Here is a 21,137-nt window from a genome sequence, read left to right on the forward strand (position 1 = left end):
ACTGGGTCCCTCCCACTACACGTGGGAATTCAAGAAGAGAGTTGGGTGGGGACACAGCCAAACCGTGTCAGGAGGGGTGATGTCTGCAATTGAAGACCTTCTTTCCTACCCTTTTCAGTGCCTCTTTCAGCAAAACGAAGTTAAAACCAGGTACCGTGATCACTCACCTGATTTTTAGTTCTTACGAAGATGCTTTTTTGTGTAGTTAGTTGTTAAATTTGGTGTTCCTGTAGGGAGGACAATCAGCGTGGAGTCTTCTATTTGGCCATCTTGTTCTGACTTCCTCTTATCTAGGTTTTAAAAAACAAGTTTCCTCCCTACTTTTTGATTCTAATAGATAATTCCAAGCTTCTCTAGTGTGTTTAATGGTTTTTTTTTTTTTAAAGTATTTATTTATGACAGGGGTTTTAAAAAATTTAATTATTAATGAATGAATGACAGGGTCTTACTCTGTCACCCAGGCTGGAGTGCAGTGGTGTGATTACAACTTACTGCAGCCTCAGCCTCCCAGACTCAAGTGATTCTTCCACCTCAGCTTCCTGAGTAGCTGGGACTACCAGCAACACAGGTAACTATTCATTAAATGGAAGCCAGTAGCAAATCAGATTATACAATAAGCACTAAAGTTGCTATTTAATCAATTTATATTTTAAGAAATATATTCATCAATAGGTTATAACTTGAAAGTATTTATTAGAGAAACAATGTATTAGTCCATTTTCACACTACTGATAAAGACATACCCAAGACTGGGTAATTTATAAAGAAAAAGAGGTTTAATGAACTCAGCAGTTCCACATGGCTGGGGAAACCTCACAATCATGGCAGATGACAAAAGACACGTCTTACATGGCGGCAGGCAAGAGAGAAAATGAGAACCAAGTGAAAGTGGAAACCCCTTATAAAAACATCAGATCTGGTGAGACTTATTCACTACCACGAGAACAGTATGGGGGTAACTGCCCCCATGATTCAGGTACCTCCCACCAGGTCCCTTCCACAACATGTGGGAATTATGGGAGTTAGCATTCAAGATGAAATTTGGGTGGGGACACAGCCAAGCCATATCAAACACTTCCCAACATTTACAGGCAAGAAAGAGTTAAAATTGGAAATATATCTGTGTAAATAACAATCTGCCTATACATTGTCTTATAAATTAATTTCTCTTTACGTAATTTTGAGTATTATTTTAAGATTATATCTTTTCCAGTGTTCCTGTTGTCAAAAAATGTTTTCATGAGAAAGGAGAATGTTGGGTGTTTAAGAAGCCAGTGCACATTAAATTGAGAGGAATTAAGAGTCTTTTACTTTTACTTTATAGGCAGTAAAGTATTTACAAACCATGACTGCTTATTTAAAACTGTAAGCCAAATTTGTATTGTAATTAATCCAAATTGATCATGTTAAGTGAAATTGGTTGAAATCTGGTTTTATAAACTTTTTGATTTTATAAAATAGAAAAGAATTGTGTTTATTTATTTATTAATTTATCCATTACTCTCTTGCTGATGATCTCTTTGGTCTGAAATGGACCTGACTGTTCTTCTAAAACTTAACATTCTTAGTTAACAGTTATAGATGAACAAAATCTCCTTTAATGTTTTAACTTCTACCTCTGTGAAAATGTTGTGTGTATTAGCTTCAGTAATACACTATGTTTTGTTTTCATTTTATAGTTTATATAGTGTTGATCGTGTGTCAGACACTATGCTGATTTCTTTTATTTGTAGTAACAAATTTAATTCTTACAACAATCCTGTGATCAAAAGCTATCTTTCTCAACCAGACGCGGTGGCTCACGCCTGTAATCCTGGCATTTTGGTAGGCTGAGGTTGGCGGATCATTTGAGGTCAGGAGTTTGAGACCAGCCTGACCAGCACTGTGAAACCCCATCTCTACTAAAAATACAAAAAAATTAGCTGGATGTGGTGGTGAGGGCCTATAGTCCCAGCTACTTGGGAGACTGAGTCAGGAGACTTGCTTGAACCTGGGAGGCGGAGGTTGCAGTGAGTGGAGATCGCACCACTGCACTCCAGTCTGGGCAACAGAGCAAGAGTCTATGTCAAAAAAACAAACAAACAAGAAAAACAAAAAAAACAACTATCCTCTTGTTTACAGATTGTTCTTCTCTGGCAGCAAGGCTGATAACTGGGTCATGGAACATAGCTGAGATCCCTAAGATCTGGCTAGCATTGGTAGTTTTTGCCCAGTGGTGGGCTCAGAGAGTAGTTTTCTTTCAAGAAGGAGACTTGTCACACACCCACTGCAGCCACCGTATGTGAAAGTCTTCTTCCCAGGGGAAAGCCAGGCTTGGCTTGAGTGATTACAGTGCCCAGTGTAAAGGTACCCGTGTAGAAAGCTGGGGGTTGTCATAGCCATCTTTCTCCCCTTGGTTTCTCACATTCAGTCGCAAGTACTACTGTTCTTTCAACAGTGTTTCACTTTATTAGTCCCTTCTTCCCTGCGTCTGTTGAAGGAGTTCAAGTTGTTATCTCAACTGGATGTGCTTAAGCAGTAGCCCCTGCTCTTCATTCCTCTTATATATTATTCCACTCTAATTCTTTGCAAGTTGTAGGCTTGAATAGCCTTTTTCTTTCTTAGTAATGACTTTATTAAGATATTATTCACATGCCATACAATTCATTCAAATTGAACAATTCAGTTGGTATGTGCACAGAGATGTGCAACCCTCATTCTAGAAAGAAATCCTGTATTTTTTCATAGCAGTCATTCCCATTCCTCTATACTTCCAGCCCTAGACGTCTGCTAATCTACTTTGCCTCTATAGTTTTGTCTGTTCTGGACATTTCATATAAAAATAGAATCATCTTTTAGTTAACATAATGTCTTAAAGTTTCACTGTACAGAAAGGTTACATGTTCAGCCTTGGTTCAGCCAAGGGCTTGTAGCACAGAACATCCCTCTGGTTATTCCTCAGAAGGTGCGGCCTTGGACGTGTGTATAGTCTGGACTACTAGGAATTATTGTGGCTTTAGCTGGACTCTTTGATTAATCCATCCCCACATCCCCCATCTCTCATTAAGCTTTTGACTAGTCTGTGTCTATTGGTATACTCAGCTGTTAGCCTCCACTAATTCGTAACAGTATTAGTTTCCTAGGGCTACTGTAACAAATTACCATGATCTGGGTGGCTTAAAACAGCAGAAGTTAGTGCCTCACAGTTCTGAGAACTGGAAGTCTAAAATCAAGTTGTCTGCAGGGCCATTCTCCTTCTGAAACTTTTAGGAAAGAATCTTACCTGCCTGGTCTGGTGTTTGCCAGCAACCATTGGCCATTTCTTGGCTTGTATCTGCATCGCTTCAACCTCTGCCTTTGTATTTACGCAGCGTTTCTTCTCATGTGTCTGTGTCTTTACGTGGTGTTCACCTCTATATGTGTATGCCCAAATTTTCCTCCTCTTACAGGGATATCAGTCACACTGGATTAGGGTCCACTCTGATTAATTTACAGATTTGGGAGGGGGGTTAGGACTTCAGCTTTTTTGGGAGGGGCGGGCACAGTTCAGTCCGTAAAGAGCTTGTTCTTCACCAGCTGTGCCACTTGGATCCCTGCAGAGCAGGACCTGTGTGTATACTTGTTTGTGAAGACAATAGAAACAGATGTTGCCATCCAACACACTGGATCTAGTAGGGGGTGTCAGAAGTGGCAAAACAGGCATTGCCTGGCTGCCACTACTACCTACTTGGTACAGGTCTTCTGTAGCATGGAGCTTTGGGAAGCAGTATCTGCTGATGTTCACTAGCTGCTAAATCTGCCAGGAATAGTTCTTCTACTCCAGGGATCTACAGGAGATGAGAGCTGCTACTCAACTGATGAGCCCACTAGAGTAGCTCTTCCGTAACACAGAGTTGTGGGGAATGGGGGTGGGCTGTATCTCGAATGCCATGGCTTCCCACTATTATTACTGAATTTCGGATGATTTTGTTGAATGAATGGTTTACAATTTGTTGTAAGCCCTCTGATCAATCTCCAGAGACTGAATTATTGTCTTTGCTAATTTTTGCTAGTTTAATAAGTGTTGGAGAGAAGAGATTCCTCCAAGCTCTTTGTACTCCTATTCTAGAAGTCTAACCCCTTGAATAGTTTTTAAAAGCACCACTTTCCAGTGTAGAGATTGGGATGACATATAATTATTCAGGTAATTTATGCCGTAAGAGAATGATTCACATTAGTGTCAATGTTATTTTTCAACATACTCAACTGTTGTGAAGGTTTTTTTTTGTTTTTTGTTTTTTTGGTTTTTTTTTGAGACGGAGTCTCGCTTTGTCGCCCAGGCTGGAGTGCAGTGGCTGTTGTAAAGTTTTATAATCCTTTGTCATAAAGATAGAAATTATTTTAAAGTTTAATAACCTGCTTTTTGTACCTATACACAAAACATAGAAGAAAAAAAGTGGTTAGAGAAGAATGTTAATAACCTTTCATTCAATGAGTGAAATTATTCTTGAAATATTTAGTAAGTTATATAACCAAAGTCTTCCTTTAGCTGGAAGCTGGAATTTTTCATAGTGAACTTAATAGTGCATCTCTTTCATGGGTATTTATTTGATGTAAATGTCACCATCTGGGCTGCAAATTTTCTCTTATTCAGTTAGTTGAAAGGGTCAGTAGGATACCTTTAAAACTTTTAAAAACTCTAAATATATTTAGCGCCTGCACTTAATAATTAGTATCTAAGCTGAGTTCAGGATGTCTAAAACTGGAAGCTATGAGAAATTTGTTTTTTCCTCCCACATACTGCTTTTCAGACAGAATCCCCATGTGACTTCATTAATGATGAGAAATAATCACAAAGTATTTAAAAAATTATTTCCTGTAAAACGTTGTAGTCTATATCTTATTTTATAAGATGGTAACTATCTCTGTATATGTTCATTTATTTTAATAATGCTTTTATTATTTTACAGATGGTTTGAACCTTATATTTTGTTTAGTGAAATAATTGAGTCCAGAGAGTATGTCCCTTTGTAAGCGTTACAGTCTGAGGTTACATATATAACTCTAAAGGCAAAAACAAAAACCATAACACTCCCGAAAATCCCTGAAGCAGTGTGTAGTACTTTTTCAGAAAGCTTTCGTAAATACAATGTATTTTCTCTGTAATTTAATATTATCATTATTTTGTCTAGCATTAATTTGGTACCTATAACAAGTAATTGATTTTAGCCTTAACTTAGCTGTAGAGTCCTAAGGATTATATATTTATATTTTTGCTATTAGACAAGCATTTTCTTGTCTCCTTTCATAACATATGTGCTTCAGTAAAACATAAAATAACTTGTCAATAGTATTAATATAAATATGTAAAATCTTATCTATACATGTCACTTAATTTTTTGAATCCATGAATTAGGAATTATCTAGATTTGTTAGGTTTAAACAAATAATTATTTGCTTTGTTTTGTGCTGTACTATTGCTAAAGAAACTATCTATATGTTATTATATTTGATCCTCACAAACCACCTTATGAAGGTAGATTGGACAGCTTTTATTATTTCTGTTTTATTGATGAAGAATGAGGTTTGGTGTTTAAGTAAATTGCCTACATTTTAGAACTTTAATAATTTGCTCCTGTAGTTACCCATTTATTTTTATGTCACTGGTTAGTCATGGTAGTACTTACTGTCTTGTTTCTTCCAGGGAATACAAAAGTCTTGATGATTTTTATTCTAGACAATGTAAGAAGACCAACTTGGGTCATTTGGCATGACCCCAGGGCTAACTGAGGTGTAAGCAATACAGGGTGAGCTTCCCAAATTCGAAAATTCAAAACACTTTGTGAGTCAGACCTTTTTCACCACCAACATAACACTGAAAGGAAATGCTCATTCAGTTCTCAATTGGATTTTTGGATTTTGGATGCCCACTAGGTAGGTGTAAATGCACATATTTCAAAACCTGAAAAAATAAAATGTCCAAAACTCTGCCGGGGTTAAGCATTTCAGATAAGGGCTATTCAACTAGTGTAAGTTAAACTTCTGTGAATGCGGGGATTCCTTTTTTCCCTTTCAGCAAACTCCTGTCCTTATTTTAGTTTTAGTTCAATGTCACCTTCTCTGTGAAGGCTGCCATTTTTCACAGGATACAGAAATCTCTTATTCCCCTGTGCTTTCTCATAGCATTTTTCTACTTGCCTCACTTAGTACAAGTATTATTTGTTCATGCCATGATTGATTATTGAGCTCCTTGAAGGCGAAAGTTGTGATATACCTCTTCACTTCTCCATGGCCTTGAATTAACCATGGTGGAGCTCAGTAAATGTTTTTAAAGTAAATGGATGAATAAATGGTACATACTTGATATGTGTCTGTAAACGATATAAGCCAAACATTGTGTACTCCCTGTTTCTGGAATAACTGTGCAACGCTAAAAATTTGTTTGCTATATGATGTTTGCTGGGTTTTGTTGCGTAAATATTGTGAAATCTTCAGTTGGTGCTTAGCCAGTTTATTACTGTTCCACTTCATCACTTATGATTATTTGGGACCTGGATGAAGCAATTTCATTGTAATGTTGTATAAGTTGAATCTGTGATTTTATAAAATACAAATTATTCAGGAAATTAAATTTCTTATAAAATCAAGTTTGTGGCTTGAACTCTGTCATATTTGTCTAAATTTGTTTAAAAATAAAAATCCTAGCTAAACTCTTGCCTATCCCAGAAATGAATTTAAGAAGGACCATATTCCGTATGAATTATGAAGGGAATTTAAAAGGGAAGCATCCAGGAAGGTATAATTCGTGTCTGGTAAACTGGCTGTTGTATTTTCTCTGCTTTTCTTCTCTTTCTTTTACGAGCTACCTGTAGACCATTTCCCTGTTTATTAGCTGCAGTACCAGAAAGTGGAATAGGAAATGAAGTTCACATCCTTCAGTTTTGTTATTTGTTAGCTGATTTCTTAAATTTCAGGTGTGAAGAACTATAAAAAAGTTAGGTTGTTTGTGCTGCATCATTATTATTTTTTGCATCCTGTTATCACAGACAGTGATGACTTATGTATAATTGAGTAAAGCTGCAGGAAAGAAAAGCAGTTAGGAAATGCCTCTTCAGATTTTCGAGATCTTTTCACACCTCTCTTGGAGAAAAGAATTAAAAAAAAACAAAAAACAAAAAACAAAAAACCTAAATGGATTCTGATTGTTTTCTTTATCTGTGGTATTTTGTTTTGTTAAATTGTGTGTTATATAATGAATAGTGGAATTGGGTTCAGTTGTGAATTACAGGAAGTGACACATATGATAAAGATTGTGGTTTTATGTCTGTTCAACAAACCACAGTGGAACTGAAATGAAACTATAAATATTTTAACTACACCAATTGCTTTCTGCCACCAACCAGGACTAGTCCTAATGAAAACTAGATATGCTGATACGAAGTTATTGAGAAGCAGTACAGAATATAGGTCCTTATGTAGCATCAGGAAACTGTAGCAGTTTTGAATCTTCTAGGCATACATTAGTTTTGATCAGCAAGGAACAATTATTAGGTTATCTTACTCTTTTAAGAATTGAAGTAGCCACAATAAAGCTATCCTGTATTTTTTTTTTCCCCTTGGGGATAAGGATTTAGATTTAATAATAAAATGTGTTTTATATAGTAAATATTCATGAAACAATTAAAAAGCAAATAAAAACATTCAATTCGTGTACTCTTTTCACAATTTACGTACTAATCTGTTGCTAGGCTGGAAGAGAGATATATTCCCACATTATTCATTTACTAGGAGTATACCATACTTTCAGAAGCTTTTTCTTTACTAGTGATGACTCTTAAGATTTTACTGTTAGGATTTGAACCCTTGTAGGTCCTTTAGTATACAGGAAACATTAGGATATATTTAATGGGATATTATAAGTAATTTCCATTCTTATCTTTTCTTGAGTTTTAAAGTCTAAACCCATACTTACTCAGTCTTTGTCCAATAGTCAGAGTGTTTACACTTTGCTAAGTAGTTGTGAAAGTCCTCTCCAATGTATTTGTTTCATTTTTCAGCATGTAAGGCTTGACTGCTTGACTCTTAGTTTGTGTAAGAGAATGTGCTACTGTGAGAAATATAATAATGAATATCTAACCCCTCCATATCACTGACCTTCAGTCTAGTAGAGGAGAGAAAGTTATAAAAGTAACTAGGGATCCCTTATATCCTAACCTCTCTTATACTGGCATAATTATTAATATCACCCCTTTTCACTTTAGAATGTTCTGATTTGAGTGATGAGTGATATAGTCACACTGTGAGTAATGAGGGGAAAGAACAAATATTTTAACCTAATACTTTTTCTGAATTCATGTTCATGTGGTAGAGGATACCATTTGATTCTTGGAGACTCCCAAATATAATTTTCTGTCTCATTTTGACTTCTTATAGATACATGCTTTGTAATCTTTTATTTTTTTTAATACATTTTTGAGATGGAGTCTCACTTTCTCACCCAGGGTGGAGTGCGGTGGCGTGATCTTGGCTCACTGCAACCTCCACCTCCGGGGTTCAAGTGATTCTCTTGCCTCAGCCTCCCGAATAACTGGGTTTGCAGGCACCTGCCGCCAAGACTGGCTATTTTGTGTTTTTAGTAGAGATGGTGCTTCACCATTTTGGCCAGACTGGTCTCTAACTACTGACCTCAGGTGATCCTCCTGCCTCAGCCTCCCAAAGTGCTGGGATTATAGGCATGAGCCACCGCGCCCAGCTGACTGTAATCTTTTAAAAAGGAAAAGAAGGGTACCAATTATCTGGCTTTTCAAAAGTTTTCCAAAAATTTTTGAGTTTTTGTGATTAACCCTTTGAGCAGCTGCTGAGATTTTTATGTTCTTAAATTGGTTAGATTAAGAGAAACATTTAAGATATGTCTGTCCGTTGCCTTTTTCTAAATAATTATTAATGTCACATATTCTATAAAAAAAGAGTATGAGGTTGTATGTAGTTTTGACTTGAGATTTTCCAGAAGTGTTTTAATGGCACATAAAGATTCTTTTATTTTATTTTAAATACTTTTAAGTTCTAGGGTACATGTGTACAACATGCAGGTTTGTTACATATGTATACATGTCCCATGTTGGTGTGCTGCACCCACTAACTCGTCATTTACATTAGGTATATCTCCTAATGCTATCCCTCCCCTCCTCCCCCCACCTCACGACAGGCCCCAGTGTGTGATGTTTCCCACCCTGTGTCCAAGTGTTCACATTGTTCAGTTCCCACCTATGAGTGAGAACATGCAGTGTTTGGTTTTCTTTTCTTGTGATAATTTACTCAGAATGATGATTTCCAGCTGTATCCATGTCCCTACAAAGAATATGAACTCATCCTTTTTTATGGCTGCATAGTATTCCATGGTGTATATGTGCCACATTTTCTTAATCCAGTCTGTCACTGATGGACATTTGGGTTGGTTCCAAGTCTTTGCTATTGTGAATAGTGCCGCAATAAACATACGTGTGCATGTATCTTTATAGCAGCATGATTTATAATCCTTTGGGTATATCCCCAGTAATGGGATGACTGGGTCAAATGGTATTTCTAGTTCTGGATCCTTGAGGAATCACCACACTATCTTCCACAATGGTTGAACTAGTTTACAGTCCCACCAACAGTGTCAAAGTGTTCCTGTTTCTCCACATCCTCTCCAGCACCTGTTGTTTCCTGACTTTTTAATGATTGCCATTCTAACTGGTGTGAGATGGTATCTCATTGTGGTTTTGATTTGCATTTCTCTGATAGTAATGGCACATAAAGTTTAATCTTCAATACAGAATCTGATATACCACGCCTTTCCTCTCACCATCATCTACTCCATTTTACTAACGTGAAACTCCTTAAGCAGTCTTTTAACTAGGAGAAATATTTGTATAAGCCAATACAGAAAGATGATTTGTTGCACTTATAGGCAGGTTGGTTTGTGGCTGCAGTTAGTATTAGACTGTCACTTGGGATGTTATTCTGGAATTGCTTTTTCTAATTCTTTCAGTGAAGATATGTGACTCATTCTCTTTTTTCCTTTTGCAAAGCAAAGGCTCGACAAAATTTTATAGATGGGTGAAATGTTTTACAGGTCTGAAAAAAGTGTTGTAAACCTGCTCATGAGGTTCAGACTAAACTTCTGTGCATAAATTAGGAATTGGTGTTATCTAGGAGTTTGTGAAGATGAAGTTTTTCAGGGTTCTGATTTCATGAAGTGTCATTCTAGATTTCTATCAATCTCAATTATAGTATGGTAGAAGTATGCTGATTTCTTGCTTAACAATAATTATGTAGTATTGCAATAAGTAGTATACAATAAGAACTTATGTCCTTATTGTACATATTGTATGTAGTGTACAATAAGTATACTTATGTTGTCTTATTATCATAAACATAGAGCAGTGGTCATGATATATACTGAGGAAATCAAATGTTTTCTTTTTTTGTGATCTAATATGAAAACTGATGCAACATTTCTGGATTATTTGCGACAATAAAAATGAAAAGAAATATGAGACATGCAGTAATCTCGATAAGCAAATTTCCTAATTTGCAAAATAAAAAGTTATATTAGATGATCTCTAAAAAGAACCTTCTATCTCTGTGTCATCTTTGAATCTGTAAAATACAGTTGGTCCCTGACTTACGATGGTTAGATTTAAATTTTTTTGACTTTGCAATGGTGCAAAAGTGATAAACATTCAGTAGAAAATGCACTTCAGTATGGTATTCAGTGAATTACAGGAAATGTTCAACATTTTATTTAAAATAAGGCTTCGTGTTAGATTATGCCATATTTTGCCCAACTGTAGGCTAATGTAAGTGTTCAAGCATGTTTAAGATAGGCTAGGGTAAAGCTGTGATGTTTTAGTAGGTTAGGTATGTAAATGCATTTTTGACTTTGGATATTTTCAGTTTATGGTGGGTTTATTGGGATGTAATACCATTGTAAGTTGAGTTGCATCTGTAGATTCATTTAGCTAAAAATGCCTTAATCTCTCTCTCTCTCTCTCTCTCTCTCTCTCTCTCTCTCTGTCTTTCTTTTTCCCTTTTTTTTTTTTTTGAGACGGAGTCTTACTCTGTCGCCCAGGCTGCGTGCAATGGCGCGATCTCGGCTCACTGCAACCTCCGCCTCCTAGATTCAGGGGATTCTCCTGCCTCAGAGCCCTAAGTAGCTGGGATTGCAGGTGCCTGCTACCATGTCCGGCTGATTTTTATATTTTTTGTAGAGACAGTTTCACCATGTTGGCCAAGCTGGTCTCGAACTCCTGACCTCAAATGACCTGCCCACCGCGGTCTCCCAAAAGTGCTGGGATTACAGGCATGAGCCACTGCTCCTGGCCTAAAATGCCTTAATCTTGATAGTCTTTTTGGACATGCACTATTTAAATGAGTACAGTACTCATACTTATGCCCTTGCCCCCTTCTCCCTGGATCTTATTTGCTAAAGTAGACATTGATTTCTCTTGAGAATGTAACAAAATTTTTGATGAACATTTTAATGTTTAGTGAAAAGGTGAGAATTCTCAGACATGAATTTTTATATTTGATAATAGGAAACTCTAGTTATAGGGGAAAGTCAGTATTTTGAAAAGGCAAACCAAATAGGCAAATATTTATGGAGTTTCTAACACAAGCAAGGCTCCCTGTGCCAGAATGGGCATCAGAAAATGTCCATTGAGTAAACATTCAATAAATTTTGTCAGTTACTGTGGGGGATAAAATTGCATATAATTTTCACTTTATAGTTTGTTTTGAATGTGCTGGAAACAGTTAAAAGTAAATGCATGTTTTTATTTTGCCAAAGTATCAAGACAGAATAGTAGGCAGACAATTGGTATTTAGACAGGCAAAAGGGCAGATTCTCTGCCAAATGGTTGTAAATGAATTGACGCAAGGAATTTAAATATTAAGCTTTGATGAGAGATTGTTAAATTTTCTCAATATTATTGTTTCTATTGGTATGCAAGCTAATTAGATACAACAAATAATTGGAGCCGGTGGCTCAGACTGGCTTGCCACCATTGGCACACACACTGGAGGGTGGCACAGTTGTCCTTATTGTTGGCCAGGAAGTCTTCAATCAAGGCTTAACTGTAATCTTATCTGCAAATTCCTCCTGGTCTTCTCTGGAGAACGTTGCCTTACATGTGTCTCTGGAAACAAGGAATTTCCCAGGAAATCCTCACCATCTTTACTGTCTGTGATATTAGTACAATTTGTACTCTGCCCTTTTAAAATATTTTAGTAATCTTAAAACTTGACCACTCTGGAAGAATGGAGAAGTTCCGTATTTGGCAAGAATAAAAAGTATTACAAAGCATCCTGCTTCTGCATTAAGTGGTAGTTTAAACAAAGCTGCTGATCTTAATCTTAATTGTGCATTTAAAAAAACAGGAATCTTGTTAAAAATTTATATTTCTGTGATACTACCCCGTATATTTTAATACAGTAGGCATGGGATAAAACAAACGCTCGAGAAGCTAGCCTTTCCTCAGCTTTCCTAGAATGGAGACTGCCTCCGAAAATATTCAGAAGTCAGAAATGATTTTAAAACTAAAGTGTTTATGAACAAATTTAAATAAATTTGGTCTGTAAATATGTACTTCAGAGCTGAACTTGGTACCCTCTTTTCACAGCTCTAAATGTGATACTTTCAATTACATGAGCTCATTAGTCTCTATTAGCATACTTCCAGATGTTAGAAATAAGACTTTGAAAGAGCTCTTCTCTTATTTTATTGTATGGAAGTAAACATTGAAAATCCTTACAAAAATAAACTTAGTCTACATTGCTGGCAGGATACATTTATTCTATAGGAGGTAGGTGACAGCTGTTTTTAAAACTTTGACACGCAAGTACAAGAAAGATTAGAATCCTGTGGTCCACATTATATATTGAATAGTACACGAATTACAAGGAGGAATGATTTGGGTGTCCCCTCATTGAGTCACTTGAATTTGGATAAGGCAGAGTGTTTTCCCTGGAGGTGTATGGAGAGAATTCAAATGACCCCTTCATTGTCCAGCAGCTTTATGCATCAAGATTGGACTAGAAAAGTTGTGGGATGGATGAATTTAGGATTCTAAATTGTGGGATGAATGAATTTTAGGATTCTAAAATGCTCCAAGCTTTTCAGTTCTTTCTGTTTGCATAGTTGCATTGTAAGAACAGATTGAATTACTATCCTGTGCTCAGAAAACACATTTGAGGTTAGTTTTGTCCAAAGAGCATATTTATTCTTCCATAATAAAAGTATATGAGTATTTATTGTTATTAGTATTTATTGTTATTAAAAAATATTAGAATGAAACTGTTAAGCTACTTAATTATTTCTAATTATCTTTTATGATTCTGTAATACCTAGGTAGTTTATGCATATAATTAATATATTAGTTGACTACTCTTGCTTTTTTCTCTTTTTAAAAAAGTAATGTTTGCATGGAATATATTTTTCTGTTCATTTTCTTTCAACTTATTTATGTATTACTTTGGATTTTAAAAGTAAATCAAAGCCAAGTTCACATCTTAAATGTTCTCATGAAGTTCTTTTGAATTTTTTCTATTAATGTCAGAATACGTGTTTGGGTAAGTGGCACAAACACTTTTAAAATGTAGAAAATGGAATATTGGTACAAAGTAGAGTAGAAACAGAGCTTTATTCAATAAGTCAGTCTTTAAGTTATTAAACAGATATTTGTTCAATACCTGATAGGTGCCAGGTTTAGGTGCATTGTTTAGGTGCCAGAGACATAGTAATGAACTAAACCCAGAAAACAAAATACTGCCGACCTGGAGTTTACATTGTAGTGGAGGAAGAAGAAAATGAACAAATAAACTATATCATATGTCAAAATGTAATAAATACTTTGGAGCAAAGTCAGGCTGGGAAGAGAGCAGAGTAAATAGCTATCAATGGATGGGGGCGTGGAGGAGGTAAGGTGATTTCACGTAGGGTGATCAGAGAAGACCTCTCTGATAAAGTGACATGAAGACCATAAGATGGTGAGGAGGAGACAAGGTGTGCTGATTTGTCTGGTGGAAGAGTGTCTGAGGTAGAAAAGGGCATGCTGACGTGTTGGAGGGACCAGTGGGAGATTAGTGTGACTGAAGAAGAGTGAGCCATGGAAAGAGTGGGAGGAGATGAGAGAGAGGAAGCAGGGAATTGAGCCGTGGTGAATCCAGTAGGATATGGTAATGACTTTGGTTTATGTGAGGTAAGAAATCACTAAGCGTTTTGAACAGAGTGGTCATATGATTTAGCTTACATTTCAAAAGGAACATTTGGTCATTTGTGTATACTTGTCTAGTTGCTTAGTGAACGACAGCAGGAAGACAAGAATTTAATGCAACTAATTTTTAAATCTTTTTTAAAAGATGAAGTTGGACTAGCTAATTTCACATGGCCTTTTTACTTCTAAAGCCCTATGCTTCTTTACCTTAATATGGATCTGAAGTAATTGATTTAAAAAATTAATTATTTAATTATTATTTAATTATTTAATTATTTGTATTAATGCTATTGCTGTATATTCAATGCTATATTATATTTATATCTTTCCACTTTTTTTTTTTTTTTCTTGAGATGGGGTTTCAGTCACCCAGGCAAGAGTACAGAGAGGCGTGATCTTGGATCACTGCAGCCTTGACCTCCTGGGCGTCGATCCTCCTACCTCATCCTGCTGAGTAGCTGGGACTACAAGTATGTGCCATTATGCCTGGCTAATTTTTGTATTTTTAGTAGAGACGGGGCTTCATGATGTTGCCCAGGGTGATTTTGAACTCCTGGGCTCAAGCAATCCACCTGCCTCGACCCCTACAAGCATGAGCCATTGCACCTGGCCATCTTGCCACTTCTGAAAAACAAAAGCATACATGGCAGTTATTAAAATAAAGATAAATCACTGGGAAAAAAAACATTTAAAAGCATGTGATTTTAAATTTTAAAAGCTGCATCTAATAAGATTTTGAAGAAAGAAAAGTTAATAGGATTTATGTAACGAAAGAAAATAGTTGTGACAGAAAACTGGGCTAAGGAAATTGGTGCATTTGAACACAAATTTTAGCTTTGATTTTCCTGGCAGCCAGTGGTGTGTGTGTGTGTGTGTGTGTGTGTGTGTGTGTGTAGCTATGTATATCTCTCTAGGAAATTTATCCAGTGATGTTTTTGTTTGAGAAAAGGAGTAGTATTTAGTTACCTAGGAAATCACTTCTAGATGCCAACCAAATGTATTTCACTAAGACTTGAAATCATTTTGATAATTTAAAAGAAACCCAGCACTTTGTAAGACTCCCTTGACACTTTAAAAAGTGATGACAGGTGTGCATAGCTGTTAGCCCTGGAAAATATAGCTATACATTTCATTTTACAGGTGATAAAAGCCTGTATTTTGAAGCAAAGATTTGTGAAAATTACTATGAAAAGTATGACATTGGTGATGCATTACCCCCCCTCCTCTGCAGGTCCCACTGGTACCTCTATATTGGTTCTGTTCTTTAATAGATTATAATTTCAGCCTTAATCTGAAATACCTAACACCCTGGAAGGCTCTCTGAGACTAGTGGTTTTCGAACTGTGTTCCAGGGGATCATGGAGGCATATCAAATGCAGAGAGTCCTGAGCTTCTAGAGTTTTGAAGAAAGGATTCTTTTTCAATTTAAATGTTTCTTAAATTTCATACTCAGTGTTCATCAAATATGGTATTTATCTGTGTCTCTTTGGAAGGCTATAAAAGCTGAGGGAATAAGGACATTTGAGTGACTAGCCTTGGTTATTTTTTTCTTTAAGAGAAACATGAGAGTTATTAGGACTAAAAGATATTTTGATGTTTCGTATCAGCAATAGGGAGGGAGAACCTCAGGCAGGTTTTCCTCCCCACCTCCTAAACCTTTTGTATTCCTAAGAGATAGGTTTTCTGGCACAAAATTGCCCGCCATGCCTGTTTGACTCAGTTTTTTTCACCTGTAAGAGAAAAAATTAAGACCCTACAGAGCTTCCCTAGCCTTCTTTTGTTTCGATTAGAAAAGAGTGATGAATGACAGTGTTAAAATAATTTGACAGTATTTATAATCCTGTGTATTATGATTGTTAGTAATAGTAGTAATAGTAGGAGCAGTAGTATATCGTAGTAGTTCGCAGTTTAGAAAATATTTGTTTCTGAGTATTAAATAACATGTATATATCTGAGAGATATATGTGATACATGTCTGAACATATTTATGAGAGATATATTAGTCATCACCTCCACATGACATGAATACAATCAAGCTTTGTAAAGGTTAGGTAACTAGCCTAAGATAACAGACTAGTAAATACTAGAATCTGAGACTCAAGTTCAGATCATAGAACTTCAGATCTCATGTTCTCTCAGTTGTATTATTGTTAAATTAAAAGTTTCCGTTGTTGATGCATTTTGTCCTCACAGAAAGATCAACATTGATTCTTTGTATTATTTAGAAAAGTTTCTATCCTTACCCAAAACTTACCTTAAATTGAAATATGCACTCTCATATCTAGTAATAAGACATATTTTATTAGATTGGTGCAAAAGCCATTGTGGTTTTTGCCATTAAAAGTAATGACAAAACCTAGTAGTAATAAAATAGTCTGTTCTGATTTTTCTTTTAAAAAGAGGTTTAAAGGTTTCCTCATCTACTTTATTCTGGTAAAACTTACTAGTACTTTGGGGTTGATTACTTTTATTGTATTTTTTTTTTCTTTTTTGAGATTATGAGAAGGCTTTCAAGAAATCTCTTTGTCTTCTAAGCCCTCGAGATCTTTTTCTCCATCAGTATTGATGGGGCACAGCTGTTGGTGTGTAAACGTCCTACAACTGCATGTCGGTGGTACCTACTCATAGGAAAAGATTTTAGTGTACAAAAAGGAGGCCAGTATATTTCTATTTCACCATTTTTTAATGACCAGAAATTCCGAAATAAAACATAGTAAGTGAAGAAATTATAACTATAATTTCCAAGTTTATTTTAAATAATCTAGAATGACTTTTGGATAAAAAGGATATGTTTTGAATAAGAATGCAAACAAGACATTAATAGCAAAGATTCAGTAAGCTGTATTAGTATATTTTGGTACTGATGAAAGATCAAATGTATTATGTTTTTCTTTTTGCTTAGGTGATACTTTTCATGCCTCCAGGACAGACCTTCTAATGTATTTTTCTGGGCAGGAGCACGTTCAGCCACAGGCTCTGGAAAAAGGCAATTAGCTATATGATTCAGGTTGATCTTATATTGATCAACTATTGATATGTGAATTATCCAGAATAGCTATCTGTTCTGTTTGAAATTCAGCTATTTTTTTTCTTGGTCTGTAAAGATCTTTACATTTATGATGCAATTGGCATTTCCATTTTGTGAAAATTTGAGAGAAAAGAAACTTTTGGGCCTTAAAAGCTCTGGCAAGTATCACATTAAATATGCACATAGATGAGCACCATTCCTAAATAAAATGGATTATTTTCCAGTTATGTAGATTGCCGGGCATCTTAATTCTTCTTTTGCTGTGCTTTCAAATGTGTTATTTTGTGGCTCTCAAATATATTTCCTTAAATATTTGGTGACTCCTTGGAGTTAGAAGAGAAAGGAATTTTACCAGCATTTTATTAGTGCCCGTCAATTCTGATGGGGGTAAAAATTGTAGAAGCTGATACAGTAAAGATGAAGAAAAAATAGAAATTTGGGGAGACTGACCCTGGCTTTCATTGGCCTAGTTCATTTCTGCCCTTCCTTTCTGTAGATTTAAATAAAGACAAATACTTCTTTTGACCAAATCACAGACATATTAGGCATTTTTGGGGGTAGATTGCGGAAGTAAAATAAACTATAATATTTCTTGGGTTTGCTTATTTCTTGTAGCAGTGTCTATATTAATGCATCTTGAATTTTATACAATGTAATTACTGTTTAGTGAAATTTTAAAAAGTTTTTTAAGAGACAGGGTCTTACTCTGTCACTTAGGTTGTTGTGCAGTGGCACAATCATGGCTCACTCACCGCAGCTGGGGACTCATGGTCTCAAGTGATCCTCTCACCTCAGCCTCCTGAGTAGCTGAGGCAACAGGCATATGCCACCCCACCTGGTTAATTTTAAAATTTTTGTAGAGATGAGGTCTCACTGTGTTGTTCAGGCTGGTCTTGAACTCCTGAGCTCAAGTGATTCTCCTACCTTGGCCTCCCAAAGTGCTGGGATTACAGGTGTGAACCACCAGGTCCAGCCTTAATGAATAATTTTTTAAAATTGAAAAGTCAAAAAAATTATTATGAATACGGTAAAAGGTATACAGTTTGACTTAGCTCTTTGCTCAAAAAACTGGTAACGTAATAGGTAGTGTAAGCCTCCCCAGTGCCTCAAAATACCAGATACTGTGTTCATCATTCTCTCAAACATGAGTGGTGAAAGTAAGCTTATTTCATTTTCTTATGATACCAGCTGTGCTCTTGACCGAAGACTGTCTTATTTTCACTTACTAGTAAAAGTGAAAGAGGAACATTGTTTTAACATTTCAAAAATAAGAATTAGTGTTTAATTATTGTTGATTTGAAATAATCAGTTTACTAATATGTTGGTTCAGGTTTCCTGAGATGCAAGAAAATAATAATTGTACCTGACTGGGGGGGAAAAGGAAGGAATGAAAAGGGGAAGAGAGGAGAAACCAGTTGCAATGAATTATAGTCCTTATTGTGTTACTTTTTGAGAAATAAAATGGGCTTTGGTTTCTAAAAAATATACTGTATCTGCAATAATAAAAGTCATAATCTTTCCCAGATTTCCTGTAGGCAAATTATTTTAGTGGGAAAGTACATTTAAAGGCCCATTTATTTCTTCAGTCACATGATAGTAAAAGTTTTGTCAGAAGGTCTGCTGAACTGAGAATACAGAATCAATGGCAGTGACAAAACATCTAAAAATTTCCAATCACCATCTCTTTTAAACATACTGGTCCTTGCATTAGTCCTTAAGCCAACATAAATGATCTTTAATGTAAAATTGCAACAAGTACATAAAGCAGGCTAACCTAGATATTGGGTATCTCAAAGCAGTTGGATTTAATGTAAGTGATGGTTAACAAAATCCAATACTGTAATGAACTTTTGAGAAAAGAATAGTTGATTATGCTTTTTAATTGTGTGTTTGGAGTTTTGGCTATTTTTATTATTTTGGCCATAAGCTCATTATGTTAATCTTTTTTCTTTTTTCTTTTTTTCTTTTTTTTTTTTTTTTTGAGACAGTCTCGCTGTGTCGCCCAGGCTGGAGTGCAGTGGCGTGATCTTGGCTCACTGCAAACTCTGCCTTCCAGGTTCACGCCATTCTCCTGCCTCAGCATCCTGAGTAGCTGGGACTACAGGCACCCACCCCTGCTTCTGGCTAATTTTTTGTATTTTTAGTAGAGATGGGGTTTCACCGTGTTAGCCAGGATGGTCTCGATCTCCTGACCTCATGATCTGCCTGCCTCAGCCTCCCAAAATGTTGGGATTACAGGCGTGAGCCACCGTGCCTGGCCATGTTAATCAGTTTTAACGGTGTTTCTCCATTTGCTGGATAAGAATTTGTCTGATTGGCTGGGTGCGGTGGCACATGCCTGTAATCCCAGCACTTTGGGAGACTGGGGCAGGTGGATCATTTGAGCTCAGGAGTTTGAGATCAGTCTGGGCAACGTGATGAAGCCCCATCTCTACAAAAAATACAAAATCAGCCAGCGTGTTGGCACATGCCTGTAGTCTCAGCTACTTGGGAGGCTGAGGTGAGAGGATCACTTGAGCCTGGGAAGCAGAGATTGCAGTGAGCCAAGATCATGCCACTGCACTCCAGCCTGGGCAACAGAGTGAGATCCTGTCTCAAAAAAAAAAAAAAATCAGCTGATTACTACTTTATAGTTGTATTTCCAACATTAGCTAGGCAGTATAATGCAGCAGAAAGGATCCAGAAGTCTTCACATCCATAGAAATTGTAGTTTCTGTGTATTGCAGGTAGTTGTCAGTCACTGTATCTAGCTAATTTTCAATAATATCTTTTGGTTCATTTATTCATTTAGGCATTTGTTCAGTACTAATTCGTCCCTCTTTGTGTGCTGTACCCTGTGTCGAGCACTGGGAATGTAACAGTGTGCAATACAAAGTCCTTGCCTTTAAGGAATTTATAATCTAGCTGGGAAGGTCTACTTGATGAATTGCAGATGAGTTTAGCACAAATTGTCATTGAGAGATGCTGCGTGCTTTAGGATAATTTCATGTAGGAGTCTAACCCAGACTGGGAGTTCAGGGGCAACTTTACTGAGGAATAATATTTAAGTGAAGACTTGAATGATGTATAGGAGTTAGCAGGACTAAGGCAGGGATGTAAGGAGAAGGAGTACCTATAGTTTAGTGGGAACAGTATGTGTAAGAACTAGAGTGTGAAAGAAGAATTCAAAAAGGTTAATATAGATGGATTGTAGAGAATATTGAGTGATTTGAAGCTAGAAAGATTGGTAGGAGTTAGATCATGCAGTGTTTTAGGCTATGCTGAGGATTTTAGACTTTATCTGACATACAGAGAAAGCCATCAAAATGAGTAAAAGTGGATTGATTAGTTTGTCTGTTTAAAGGCTAAGCCCCTGGAGATTGGAGGGGAGCAAAATTGGATGTGCGGAGATGACCAAAGGCTGTGGTGGCAACTTGATTGAAAGATGTGGTATCTTTGGGGAGAAAAATGGGCAGTCTGAGAGCTGCTTGGGAAGTATAATAAACAAGACTTGCAACCATGAGAAAAGATTACTTAAGATTTCTTCCTGGTGTTGCTATCACCAAGATGGGTAAAACTGGACGTATTGGTTGGTACACTACCAGTGGTTGTATTTGTGCGTGTGGGTGGCTTGTCATTTGTGCATTTTACGATCAAAATGTGCAGTCTAACTGGCTCATTAAAAACTTGACAAAATGTAGGTGAGTTAGCAATTCTGAAACAACTTTATGTGTAGTTTAAGCAACTAAATATGTGGTGGATATTAAGAGTTAATTTTTTTAACATCAGAAAAAAAGAGCTAGAAATAAGGTAAAGGGGAATCTCTAATGAACCTTGGATTGGAGTTTGAGATATCAGTATGAATGAATGGAGATAGAGAAAGAGAAGGTTGTATATATGTGTATGTATACATGTAT

The 21,137-nt window shown here is 36.3% G+C and overlaps 1 protein-coding gene and 1 long non-coding RNA gene across 3 annotated transcripts in view; both read left to right on the forward strand.

Annotated features, from left to right (window-relative positions):
* UBE2E2 (ubiquitin conjugating enzyme E2 E2) overlaps positions 1–21,137 on the forward strand; it is a 377,612-nt gene that overhangs the window by 104,002 nt on the left and 252,473 nt on the right. The gene's annotated exons all lie outside the window — the stretch shown is intronic.
* The window catches only part of LOC119625793 (uncharacterized), a 38,086-nt gene continuing 30,345 nt past the window's right edge, over positions 13,397–21,137 (forward strand). Inside the window, exon 1 of the long non-coding RNA XR_012095603.1 lies at positions 13,397–14,683. This is a non-coding gene — a long non-coding RNA (uncharacterized lncRNA). The remainder of the gene's footprint in view (positions 14,684–21,137) is intronic.

The sequence above is a fragment of the Chlorocebus sabaeus genome, chromosome 15 (assembly GCF_047675955.1).
Source record: "Chlorocebus sabaeus isolate Y175 chromosome 15, mChlSab1.0.hap1, whole genome shotgun sequence".
Classification (NCBI taxonomy): Eukaryota; Metazoa; Chordata; class Mammalia; order Primates; family Cercopithecidae; genus Chlorocebus; species Chlorocebus sabaeus.